Raw genomic sequence first — 12,373 nt, 5'->3', positions numbered from 1 at the left:
CTTAAAAGTTTTTTTTTATTAAAATTCCCTTGTTCTTTTGTCTTTTTATATTTTCTGGTGTTTCTTTCTTGCTTTTCAAATATACTGGATTTGTTGACCTTCCATTTTGTAGCTGCCTGCTCTCAAGAAGTGAACCTGTAAAAAAAATCAAATATTGTAAAATTTATAAAAAGAGACCCCAACCAACTTTCATAAAGATCCCATGAAAATGTGACCTATAAGTGGTCACAAGCAAAAATTTACCGACGCACGGACGGACGACGGATGCCGCGCTATCACAAAAGCTCCCTTGTCACTTTGTGACAGGTGAGCTAAAAAATCAATATCTGAGACCGCTTCCTGTGGTAACACTAAAATGTAAATAAAATTAAAAAACCCTTTGTTGATGTGATTTTTTGGGGAAAAGTTACCTTGCATTTTGGATGTTTGGAAAAAATGCAATATTTTTGGATTGGGAAACGGCTGAATATAGGCCTCTGTTATATAAGGATGAAAACCCTGCTGGCTAACAATTTCTGACAAGAAATCATTTTCAAAGTTTTTCTTTTCGGTGAGTTCATATATGGAATTAAATCTTTGGGTAATTTTGAAAGAGGACCACCCATGATCATTCTGGAAGTTTGGTGTAAATCTGCCCAGTGGGTTCTGAAGAAGATTTTTACAAATTGTGAGCACATGACGGACATCAACTCATGTTGTCACCCTGTGACAGGTGATCGGCTAATAATTATTTAAATTTGCATACATGTATTTAAAATTTTTAAAATTATGGTTTTGTCCAGAAATGCTTTATCACAAGAAAATGAAATGGAGTCTTTACTAAAAGGGCTAAAAAAAAAAATTTTGTTTCCGGTAACATGCTATAAAAAATTAGGGAGGTAGGTCGGAAAAACTTTTTTCTTTGGGTTTTTTAAAAATTTTTTTTAGGGAGACTTTTTTGGAATTATTTTTGTGTCAAAAATGAATCAAATAGGGGGTTATGCCTCTAGAGCATCAGTAAGTTGATTTATAACATCACTGTCCATGTTTAAAGCATAAAAGTGCAGTTTTTGCAACTTTTTGTCAAAAAGTTGAAAAAAATGTTCTCAAAAAACAAAGGCGGACGGACCGTCCATTTAGGGTCGGGCCAAAATTTTATGGTAGTTTAGGATACGGAAACAGACCAAATTTTTTTTTTACGCCTAATTTCCTTGGTATTTGATTCTAAAGCACTGACTCATCGCAAAAATCTGTTCACACAATACTAACTAGAAAATGCTTTTGTAAAAAAGCGCTGTCTCCCCAAAGCAAAGTCCATAGGGAAGAAGTCAATAGGGGGCAGGAGTGAAAGTCAAAGAGACTGATGGTTTGGCTGCAATAGGGATCATCTACTTGGCATGTCCAGTCATCCCGCTAAATTTCAACACTCTTGGCCTAGTGGTTCTCAAGTCACTGTTCAGGCTCCTGTGACCTTGACCTTTGATCAAGTGACCTCAAAATAAATAGGGGTCATCTACTCTGCATGTCCAATCATCCTATTAAGTTTCAACACTGTAGGTCAAGTGGTTCTCAAGTTATTTCCAAAAAATGATTTTACATGAACAGGCCACTGTGACCTTGACCTTTAAGACTGACCCCAAAATCAATAGGGGTCATCTACTCTGCATGTTCAATCATCCTATGAAGTTTCAACATTCTGGGTCAAGTGGTTCTCAAGTTATTGATCGGAACTGGTTATCAATGTTCAGGCCTCTGTGACCTTGACCTTTAACGGAGTGACCCAAAAACAATAGGGGTCATTTACTCTGCATGAACAATCATCCTATGAAGTTTCAACATTCTGGGTCGAGAGGTTCTCAAGTTATGATTGGAAATGGTTTTCCATGTTCAGGCCCCTGTGGCCTTGACCTTTAACAGAGTGACCCTAAAATCATAGGGTTCATCTACTCTGCATGACCAATCATCCTACGAAGTTTCATCATTCTGGGTCAAGTGGTTCTCAAGTTACTGACCGGAAATGGTTTTCAATGTTGGGGCCCCTGTGACCTTGACCTTTCACAGAGTAAACCCCAAAATCGTAAGGGGTCATCTACTCTTTATGACCATCATCCTATTAAGTTTCAACATTCTGGGTCAAGTGGTTCTCAAGTTAATGACCGGAAATGGTTTTCAATGTTCAGGCCCCTGTGACCTTGACCTTTAATGGAGTGACCCCAAAATCAATAGGGGTCATCTACTTTGCATGTACAATCATCCTATGAAGTTTCAACATTCTGGGTCAAGTGGTTCTCTAGTTATTGATCAGAAATGGTTTTCAATGTTCAGGCCCCTGTGACCTTGACCTTGACCTTTGACAGAGTGACCCCAAAAACAATAGGGGTCGTCTACTCTTTATGACCAATCATCCTATCAAGTTTCAACATTCTGGGTCAGGTGGTTCTCTAGTTATTGATTGGAAATGGTTTTCAATGTTCAGGCCCCTGTGACCTTGACCTTTGACGGAGTGACCCCAAAATCAATAGGAGTCATCTACTCTTCATGACCAATCATCCTATGAAGTTTCAACATTCTGGGTCAAGTGGTTCTCTAGTTATTGATCGGAAATGGTTTTCAATGTTCAGGCCCCTGTGACCTTGACCTTTGACGGAGTGACCCCAAAATCAATAGGCGTCATCTACTCTTCATGACCAATCATCCTATGAAGTTTCAACATTCTGGGTCAAGTGGTTCTCTAGTTATTGATCGGAAATGGTTTTCAATGTTCAGGCCCCTGTGACCTTGACCTTTGATGGAGTGACCCCAAAAACAATAGGGGTCGTCTACTCCAGCAGCCCTACAACCCTATGAAGTTTGAAGGTTCTAGGTCAAATGGTTCTCCAGTTATTGCTCGGAAATGAAGTGTGACGTACGGACTGACGGACGGATGGAAGGACGGACGGACAGGGCAAAAACAATATGTCTCCTGGGGGAGACATAATTTGTATACAGTATATCATGCCTTTTGAATTGATTGAAACTGCTTCCCATGGTGCACAGCTGCAACTATATAATAAAGACAGAAGATAGAAATACCTTATGAGCTGCAAGCAAGTGGTTTCAGTCTGTCAACAAGCACTTTGGAGCAGTACAACAATACTCTGTATATAGACCAAGATGCCTGAAATAGTGAAAGGTGGGCAAATTAAGAAAACATGGACAACCAGCTGTTTTGAAATTTCAAAGGTCTAAGAGCTAACATCCTTTTTGCAGTTTATCAATTTTCATGCCAATAAGATGACCCCAATTATATCATTGGCATGGCTGGAGAAATTGTTATTGAAAACTTTTTTTAATGAAAATAAAACAGTAGCAAATTTTGTCAAAATGTATAATGAAACGAAGTAAATGCGGTTAAAAATTTCAGTTTGAAAAAAGAAAAGTCACTGTATGAGTAGGTTTGTTTACACGACTGACCAGCCAGAACAGCCAAACATTCATAGCTGTCAAGGCTCCACAAAGGCCACGAGTGTGATCGGAGTATGAGGGAAGGTTTCCCGCGTGAGGGTCTGGAGGGCGATGATCCTTAAAAGCCGGAAACGCCCTCACATAGAAAATTTAGACTTTTAAACACACAATAGATCTGGTTTTGAATAGTCCTCCTCCATTTTTACTTTTTGTGATTTTTATTCATGCGGTAGAAATAACATGTTGCACCGGTGAATGTAAAAGCTGTATTATACGGTATAAAAACGCTGTGTCAACGTCACCTTGCATGTTTGATTCAATAATTTTCTACGAAAAAAACAATTGATTGCTTTATTTCTTTTAACATGCGTGTGACCTTGAATAGTAGGCGTTGAGCGTGATCTAAGGCGAAATGCGTGTGGTACACGCGCAATGCGTGTGTCTTGACAGGTATGAACGTTACTTTATCCCAGTGAATTCCAGGTCCCTTTTTTGACTTGGTGGTCTTTTGACCTTCACTTTGCTCGGTATCATGAAAAGGCAAAAACAGACTGGTAAAGCAGCTAGAAGAATCTGTTCTGCCTTCCTCAGTTTAGTATGAACACAGGAGCCGACAAAATGCTACAATTGTTTATTGGTATCTGACGGTCATGATTCATAAACGTAAAACTTTAAACGTATTTGAGTATGTGTGCAGTGTACAAAATTCAGATTTCAACTAACCATGCTGGCAACCAGTTAGAAAATTTTCCAAGCCTGACACCAATTTCACATGCCCGAACTTAAAGCTGAATTTTGAACCATAAAACAACTGGTCTAGCTCATACCCTCAAAATACTTCATCATATTGTTTGGGACATGCTCGACTGGTGATTCCTAGGAGAACAGGAACTGAATGCATCGGACAAAAAGTAATGTGAGTCGGCTTCAGTTGCATTTGCAGAGCTCAAATTTAACTTTTTGACCAACGTACTGCAAATTTTAGCATGTAGCTTTTTTTTCTTGTTGCTTAATTAATCTGAAATCTACTTGCAAATTTAGACTTTCAATTAAGAATGTTAGAATATCCTAAAAAAATCATGCTAGAACATCAATATTGTTTGCACGGTTTTCCTTGGTGTACAATTTTGTGCGTTATAACTCAAAATGACCTTCAAAGTAATTCGGAACGCATCATTGATGGCGTAACTTAACTACTTAAATAGCGATTCAACTGTATACTGTACATGTACGAATTAGTAAGATAGCCTGCGTTCTAGATTTAATTATAAGATAGACCTCTACATTTCTTTATAATCAGTAATCCATTCAACAAAAAATGGCTAACCAAAAAAGATGTTGTGTTTTCTGTTATCCTCAATTTCCTCAAATGAAAGCGAATCTACAAACATTAACAAAAACCGCAACAATTTTGACTATTATTTGTATTTACAAAATAAATTGTGTGAAATTTTTATCTTAACTTGCATTCCATGAAATTGACTTGCATTTAGCGAGTCCAAAATTTGAGCCCTGTGATTTGTGAAAGTAATTACATCTTCTGCATGATTATGGTTCTGACTAACTCTTAAACTCTTGCATTTATGGAACAGTTTGAATTCAATTCCTTCATAAGTCTGACCAACTAATCGAGCATGCTTCAGAACTCCAAATAAGGGCTGTATTTTTGTAATTACGAACTTGTTAGGGATCAGATATGACTTTATTTTAAAACGTGGATGTATCAATACGAATTTATTTTAAAATGTGGTTGTATCAGTACGACATGATGTAAACAGTATTACATATATTCCAAAGAAAGATCGAGCCGAATTGCATGTCTGCGCCAAGTTGCGCTTATCAACGCTACCTCGACTGTTGACAATTTGCATGGTGTCAAATGAGTGTGGAATATACGAAACAAACACCAATAGCATAATGTAATGCATTAACACATAATTTTTTGGACTTCAAAAATTATGCGTCATAAAAATCTGAAAAGGGGAAATAATTCTACCAAAACTGAAGGCAACCAAGTTAATTATTTTTATTTTAATTTGTGTCATATGAACAGATGAACCAAGTTTGAAAGAAATATCTTTACTATTTTTCAAAAAAATGTTAGTTTTTATGTCGAAAGCCCGATCGGGCAATGTTACCAGCCTATTTAAAACCTATATTTTTTTCTATAAGCCGATCCGATTCCCTATAATGCTATATTTAGGCCGAGCACAGCTTATCGGCAGAATCATAAGCTCAACTTAATTACTGTGTATACATGCAGTAAGCCTTAAGAAAAAAATAATCTAAAAGGCCATTTCAAATTGATGAATAAATAAAAATGTAAAAAATAAGGAATTTCTATGCTTTTTATGGGTGGGTGTTTGTTTACATTATTTATTATACAGTGGAAAGTTAGTTACTCACGTTTCTAAAAATGTCAACAGGTCCAACCATGCACATGCTGTAATGGAGTGCCGTCCATATTCTATATAAAAGTAAAATAATTCCATTAAATTAATCAGTCATGCCTGCAAGTAAAATCACGGATTTCTTAATTTTAAAAATTCAATACTGGCTTAGTAACAAAGAAGTTCAAAGAAACTAAAGTACCGGAAATTAATTAAATACGATCTGAAAAGCGACACAAAGGTGAATCTATTCTCTCATTCCCCGTGCTGAAGAACTGGTTGGAGAATGTTTTTGTTTCCTCAAATTTTCAAAATGTCGGCGCCAGTGTAACGTGTATCCACTCTCACTCTTAAATATAAAAATGTTCAGAATGTCGCCGTTTAAAAATGCTACTCAGTATTGAATAAAGCATGTTTGTATCACAAATTATATCAGTGTAGTCACGTTACCGGCTGATTAGCTTCTGGCGCAACAAAATTAACAGCTTACTTTGAATATTCTTTCGAGTCGCAGACATCTTATTGTGCGGATATTGCGTTTCGCCTACTGATCTGACGGACGCTTATTAACATTAACGAAGACCGTGATATCCCGAATTTCATCGGGGTCGTCGCACGCCCATGGTCTAAACCGGAACTCCATATTTTTTTATTTGGATAGTATGTGTTGTTTGGATACCCTCGTATGTTACCGTAGTGGGATTCGATCCCGATTTTCGTCGCTTCGCGACGAAAATCGGTAAGATCGATTCCCTATTAACAAATTTATAAGGAACAAAAGTAAAAAGCTGTAAAAGAAAGGAACATAAGACGACATGGCAACAATAATTGTGCCCCCTCCACCTCCATGAGTGGTGGGGGCATATAGATTTGCTCTTGTCCGTGCGTCCGTCCTTCCGTCCGTGCGTCCGTTCGAAGTTCGTGACACGCCTATCTCAAAAAGTATTTGATATGAATTAATGAAACCTTGCTCGAGTCTTTATCATGATATGAACTTGCGCACCTTCTATTTTTCGTCTGGCTCCGCCCCCTAATTTTAGAGTTATGGCCACTGAAATAGTCAAAAATGCACATTTTCACCTTGTGACACGTCTAGCTCAAAAAGTATTTGATATAGATTCATGAAACCTTGCATGAGTCTTAATCATGATATGAACTTGCGCACCTCCTATTTTTCATCTGGATCCGCCCCCTATTTCTAGAGTTATGGCCCCTGAAATAGTCAAAAATGCACATTTTCACCTTGTGACACACCTAGCTCAAAAAGTATAAGATATAAATTGATGAAACCTTGAACGAGTCTTTATCATGGTATGAACTTACGCACCTCCTATTTTTCATCTGGATCCGCCCCCTATTTTTAGAATTATGGCTCCTGAAATGGTAAAAAAAATGCACATTTTCACCTTGTGACACGCCTAGCTCAAAAAGTATTTGATATAGATTCATGAAACCTTGCATGAGTCTTAATCATGATATGAACTTGCGCACCTCCTATTTTTCATCTGGGTCCGCCCCCTATTTCTAGAGTTATGGCCCCTGAAATAGTTAAAAATGCACATTTTCACCTTGTGACACGCCTAGCTCAAAAGTGTTTGATATAAATTGATGAAACCTTGCATGAATCTTTATCATGATACTTGCGCACCTCATATTTTTCATCTGGGTCCGCCCCCTATTTCTAGAGTTATGGCCCCTGAAATAGTCAAAAAATGCACATTTTCACCTAATTATGTGCCTCACTCAAAATTCATGAAACCTTGCTTGAGTCTTTATCATAATGTGACCTTGCACACTTGGCATTCTTCTTGAGAATTTTAGCGTTCATTACAGAGTTATGGCCCTTGAAATAGCCAAAATAGTGGATTTTTTGTTTGTGATGCTCATAGCTCAAAAAGTATATGGTATAGAATAATGAATCCATTTTATTATTTTTTTAGGCTATACCCCATTAAGACTGCAAACATTTGAATGATTTCCCCTTATTTGTGACAAATGTACCAGTGGGTGGGCACACCCTGTGTCCTACAGACACATTCTAGTTTTAAGTAATACTGATAAATTAAAAACCATGTGATAGCTGCTGTTCTAGGTATTAAATACCTAAAAATTGCCATAAGAGAGAAATAAAAAAAAATGAACCAGCAAAAAAGCACAAGAAATGCATAATATAGCTCCTCACTTTAAATTGTGAGTGAAATATCTGTTAACTCCTGTTGCTTCAAATTTCCAGTGCTTCCTATTCCCCCGGTCTGAAGCATTTGTGGTCTTCCATGACTACCGTTGCTTCCTATTCCCCCGGTCTGAAGCATTTGCGGTCTTCCATGACTACCGTTGCTTCCTATTCCTCCGGTCTGAAACATTTGCGGTCTTCCATGACTACCGTTGCTTCCTATTCCTCCGGTCTGAAGCATTTGCGATCTTCCATGACTACCGTTGCTTCCTATTCCTCCGGTCTGAAGCATTTACGGTCTTCCATGACTACCGTTGCTTCCTATTCCTCCGGTCTGAAGCATTTGCTCCGTGTATCTTCAACAGTTCAGAATGCTGACGTATACCTGTTCCAACCGTTATTCCAGCAAACCCTATAATGGAATACTTCAGTGTCATGACCGGACTGGTCTGGCAGACCTTTCACGTGCACAGTTATTAGGCAACAGATGCAAAGTGCCTCTTCTTACCCAGATGTCTTAATTTGATAAGGGAATATAGACTAGATTTTGATCTCTGTTAATACTACTACTACTACTACTGCTCGTTATATAGAGCATCGTTCCATTCACTGACAGGTTGATGGTAGGATACTGTTTTAAACTTTTAATGAAAAAGATACGCGACCAGTTAGCAAAGTGCTGTAAAAAAAAGAAATACATAAAAAGCCATCCCCACCCCCACCCCGCCTCCCCGTATTAGTGTTGTTATATTTTCTGGTCTTGTGGGATCATGGAATGTATTCAACTTTACAAAAACAGCGTTCTACTAAAACCGGTTCTAGGGGATGGTGAGGCGGCTGGGCGTTAGAAGTGCTGCACATTAATTTTTTGTCATGAACAGACTCATTCAATAAACTATGTGAATAGATCCTCCGCCAGCCTAGAACGCAACCAAGTAATATAATTATAGCAAGCTGAGTCTACTATTATTTTGCTTGGTTGTGTTATGCTTCACAGATTTATGAACTACTTTTTTGTACCAATTCATTGTCTCCCGTCTAAATAGATTGCGTTCTTCCGTCCTTCCTTCCGTCCTTCCGTCCTTCCTTCCGCCCGTCACACTTCGTGTCCGGTTCATAACTCTGCCACCCATGAAGGGATTTTGAAACACTTTGGCATAAATGTTCACCATATTGAGACGTCGTGTCACGCGCAAGACCCAGACCCCTAGCTCAAAGGTCAAGGTCACAGTTGGAAGTCAAATGTTAACAGGGTCTGTTTGGTGTCCGGTTCATAACTCTGCCATCCACGAAGTGATTTTAAAATCACTCGGCATAAATGTTCCCTATAATGAGATGATGTGCCATGCGCAAGACCCAGACGCCTAGCTGCAAGGTCACCTTTAGGTATTTTTGGTATTTTTTTCTGCCTGGTCTGTAACCTTTTTATGAATTGTTGTATATTCAAATAACATGACATAATTTTCACTATTACAAGACATTGTGTCATGTGCAAAGATCAAGGTTACAGGCACACAAGTTAACTTTTTTCTTTTCTGTTCATGAAATTACCTCCCTTTTATGCCATAAAGTACAGGCGCGTAGCTAGGGCATTTTTCATAGTACGCACACTTAATGGGGGTGGGGGCGGGGGCGGTGTATGCTCCCCTTGATTATTTACCAAATGTGAGAACGGCAAATGGTGCATTTTAGCGTGTATTTGAAGCAAAAACATAGCACGAAAACCTTATTCTTTGTTAATTGTTTATAAAAAATGTTTTATTTTACTAGGTATGTGCGTAATATTGCACAGCAATCTGTGGTTTAGTGATCCATGTTATATATGTGCAAGTATTAATTCAAAACAAATGGTAAGTGGTGGCACACTTTGAAAATATCATTATGATTTGATATATCATTCAAGAGATATGTCTGTATGTATATAGACCTATACGATAGCTACGGAATCCTGTTTCCGCCATCGTCTTTTTGACCAGACTGATACGCGAAAACTTGAAATTAAGCATCTAATTTCAACTTTTCGCGCTAAAAATTTACCGCGAAAAGTCGAAAACTTGGAGTTTTAACACGACAATTGTCGTGCAAACGTCAACTTCTAGATCTAGAATCAAGCGCGAAAAGTAGAAATTTAAAAGCCTTAACTTCAACTTCTCGCGCAAAGATGTCCCACGAAAAGTAGAAATCTTGAAGTTTTTGACCCGAGAATTGTCGTGCAAACATCAACTTGTCGACCCATAATCTAGCGCGAAATGTTGAAATTAAGTGGCCTATCTTCAACTTTTCGATCAAGACTTCGGTCGATATTTTCGCGATATTACCGCTTAAATTTCGTCTTTTCGTTCTAGGACTATCTAACTAACCACAATCCTAAACTAAGTAACCCTAACCCTAACCCTAGAACGAAAAGTCGAAATTTAAGCGGTAATATCGCGAAATTATCGGCCACAGAACTGGCACGAAAAGTAGGTTAACACTTAAATTTATACTTTTCGCCCTACAAATTCAATCGATAAGTTGACATTTGCACGACAATTGTCGTGTTTTCAACTTTTCGAGGAAATATCTAAGCACAAGAAGTTGAAATTAGCTCTCTTAATTTCTACTTTTCGCGCTTGGGTCAAAAACTTCAAGATTTCGACTTTTCGCGGTAAATTTATAGCACGCAAAAGTTGAAATTAGATGCTTAATTTCAAGTTTTCGCGTATCTTTCTAGTCGAAAAGTCGAACAGGAAACAGGATTCCGTAGATAGCTGTTACAAGGAATTTGCCATAACTAGAGTAATCAACAAAGACATGCCGAGTTTCATAATACTGATACAAAAGTACAGTAGCGGTTCTCGTATCGGGTGGCCTCGGTAGCTCAATTGGTAGAGCGTTGGCACGGTAAGCCGAAGGTCCGGGGTTCGAATCCCGGTCGAGGCTGCACATTTTTCCTGAGACTGTTACATTTAGGGGCTCGTTTACCCTTGGGCGGGGCGAAGCAGTTTGATGTTTACCCTTGGGCGGGGCGAAGCAGTTTGGCTGGGGTGTGCATCTGAATTCGGTTAACTGTCTGCGGCAGGAGTGCCAATGTCTCGCAATAACAGGGAAGGTGTGAGGCTGCACATTTTTCCTGAGACTATTACAGTACCAAATCTGAAACCGATACATATGTACCTTGCATAGGGAAAGCATTCCGGTATAGCGGCGTCTTCATTACGTCAAGGTATAAGATACAAATTTTATTTAAAGTCGGTGTTACATATATAGACATTAGCTACATAAATAACAAAGGTATATTCAATAACATAATAAAGGTGTACCTATTAAATAGAGTTACAACATTAGCAAAAACACTAAACTTGTAAAAAAAAACACTAATGCGTTTTTAGAAAACGGTTTAAGATAAATGGCGAAGTGCGAAAAAATGAAAACATTAGAATTGGGCATTTTACCAACGATATTGAATCATAAAAATGTTAAAAACATAGCGTGATTGTTGATATACTAGTATCTCAACGACATTACACTGAACTCTTGATTGGACAATTTTTTAGAATGTTGTTTAAGGTCTTCTGAAATATAATACATATAATTTAGTGACCTATAAGGCCATTGAAAAAATCTGTAATCACCAATTATAAAGAAAGAACATAATTTTATTTATCTCACTGTGAATTGGTTGTCAGATGACTTCTTGGCAATACGCGTAGGATTTAACTAGGTGTAGTTATTTGATTTCTATTATATTTTATTTTTTTACAACATTGGGACCATGGAATAACTGATAATTTCATACATTTAAGTACAATTATATGATATATCTATGATACCTGAAAATTACATAATGATTATTATGCGTAACAAATGACGTCTGCAATGTTATACAAATTGTCCTATTCAAAAGCTTTTAGCCTTGAAATTTCTCAACCAACAGTTTATCAATTTTTGACATTGTATTATAATTTTATTATAGAAATTTGACTCTTTAAACCGTTGGCATAGACGGCGTATGAATTTAATATTTCACATGGTCAGGATTATTACAAAATAAGAAATCAAACAGTAGGATAATTTAGGGCTGCATACAGTATTTGTTGACATATATTGGATGTTACTGTGTTATTAAAATGGCCGTCAAAAGTAAAATGGCCGCCAAAATATGAATATAAAGCATTAGTGCCTTTGCAGATGAGGTAATATTTGCCTTTTCAATGGCATGTGTGAAATATAAAGACATTAAACATCAAATCATACTCGTCTTCATCGGAAGTGTCTAGCCAAATCCACTGTTTTTCTTAGGCAAGCACACATAGGGGTTGACCACAGACTACTATAATTACAGGTGTGTTTCAAGTGTGTATGCAGTTAATTATCCTAGTCTTTGTTATCAAGCTATCAACATGTC

The 12,373-nt window shown here is 37.7% G+C and overlaps 1 long non-coding RNA gene across 1 annotated transcript; it reads right to left on the bottom strand.

Moving 5' to 3' along the window:
* LOC128557485 (uncharacterized) lies at positions 1-6,567 on the bottom strand. The gene is made up of 4 exons (XR_008371182.1): positions 6,304-6,567; positions 5,830-5,890; positions 3,052-3,136; positions 1-135 (listed from the first exon to the last, which is right to left on the bottom strand). It is a non-coding gene; the product is annotated as an uncharacterized LOC128557485 (long non-coding RNA).
* Positions 6,568-12,373: the final 5,806 nt, after the last annotated feature.

This window comes from Mercenaria mercenaria, chromosome 5 (assembly GCF_021730395.1).
Source record: "Mercenaria mercenaria strain notata chromosome 5, MADL_Memer_1, whole genome shotgun sequence".
Lineage (NCBI taxonomy): Eukaryota > Metazoa > Mollusca > Bivalvia > Venerida > Veneridae > Mercenaria > Mercenaria mercenaria.
The sequence above is the reverse complement of the archived record's forward strand: the minus strand, read 5'-3'. Positions and strand labels throughout refer to the sequence as shown.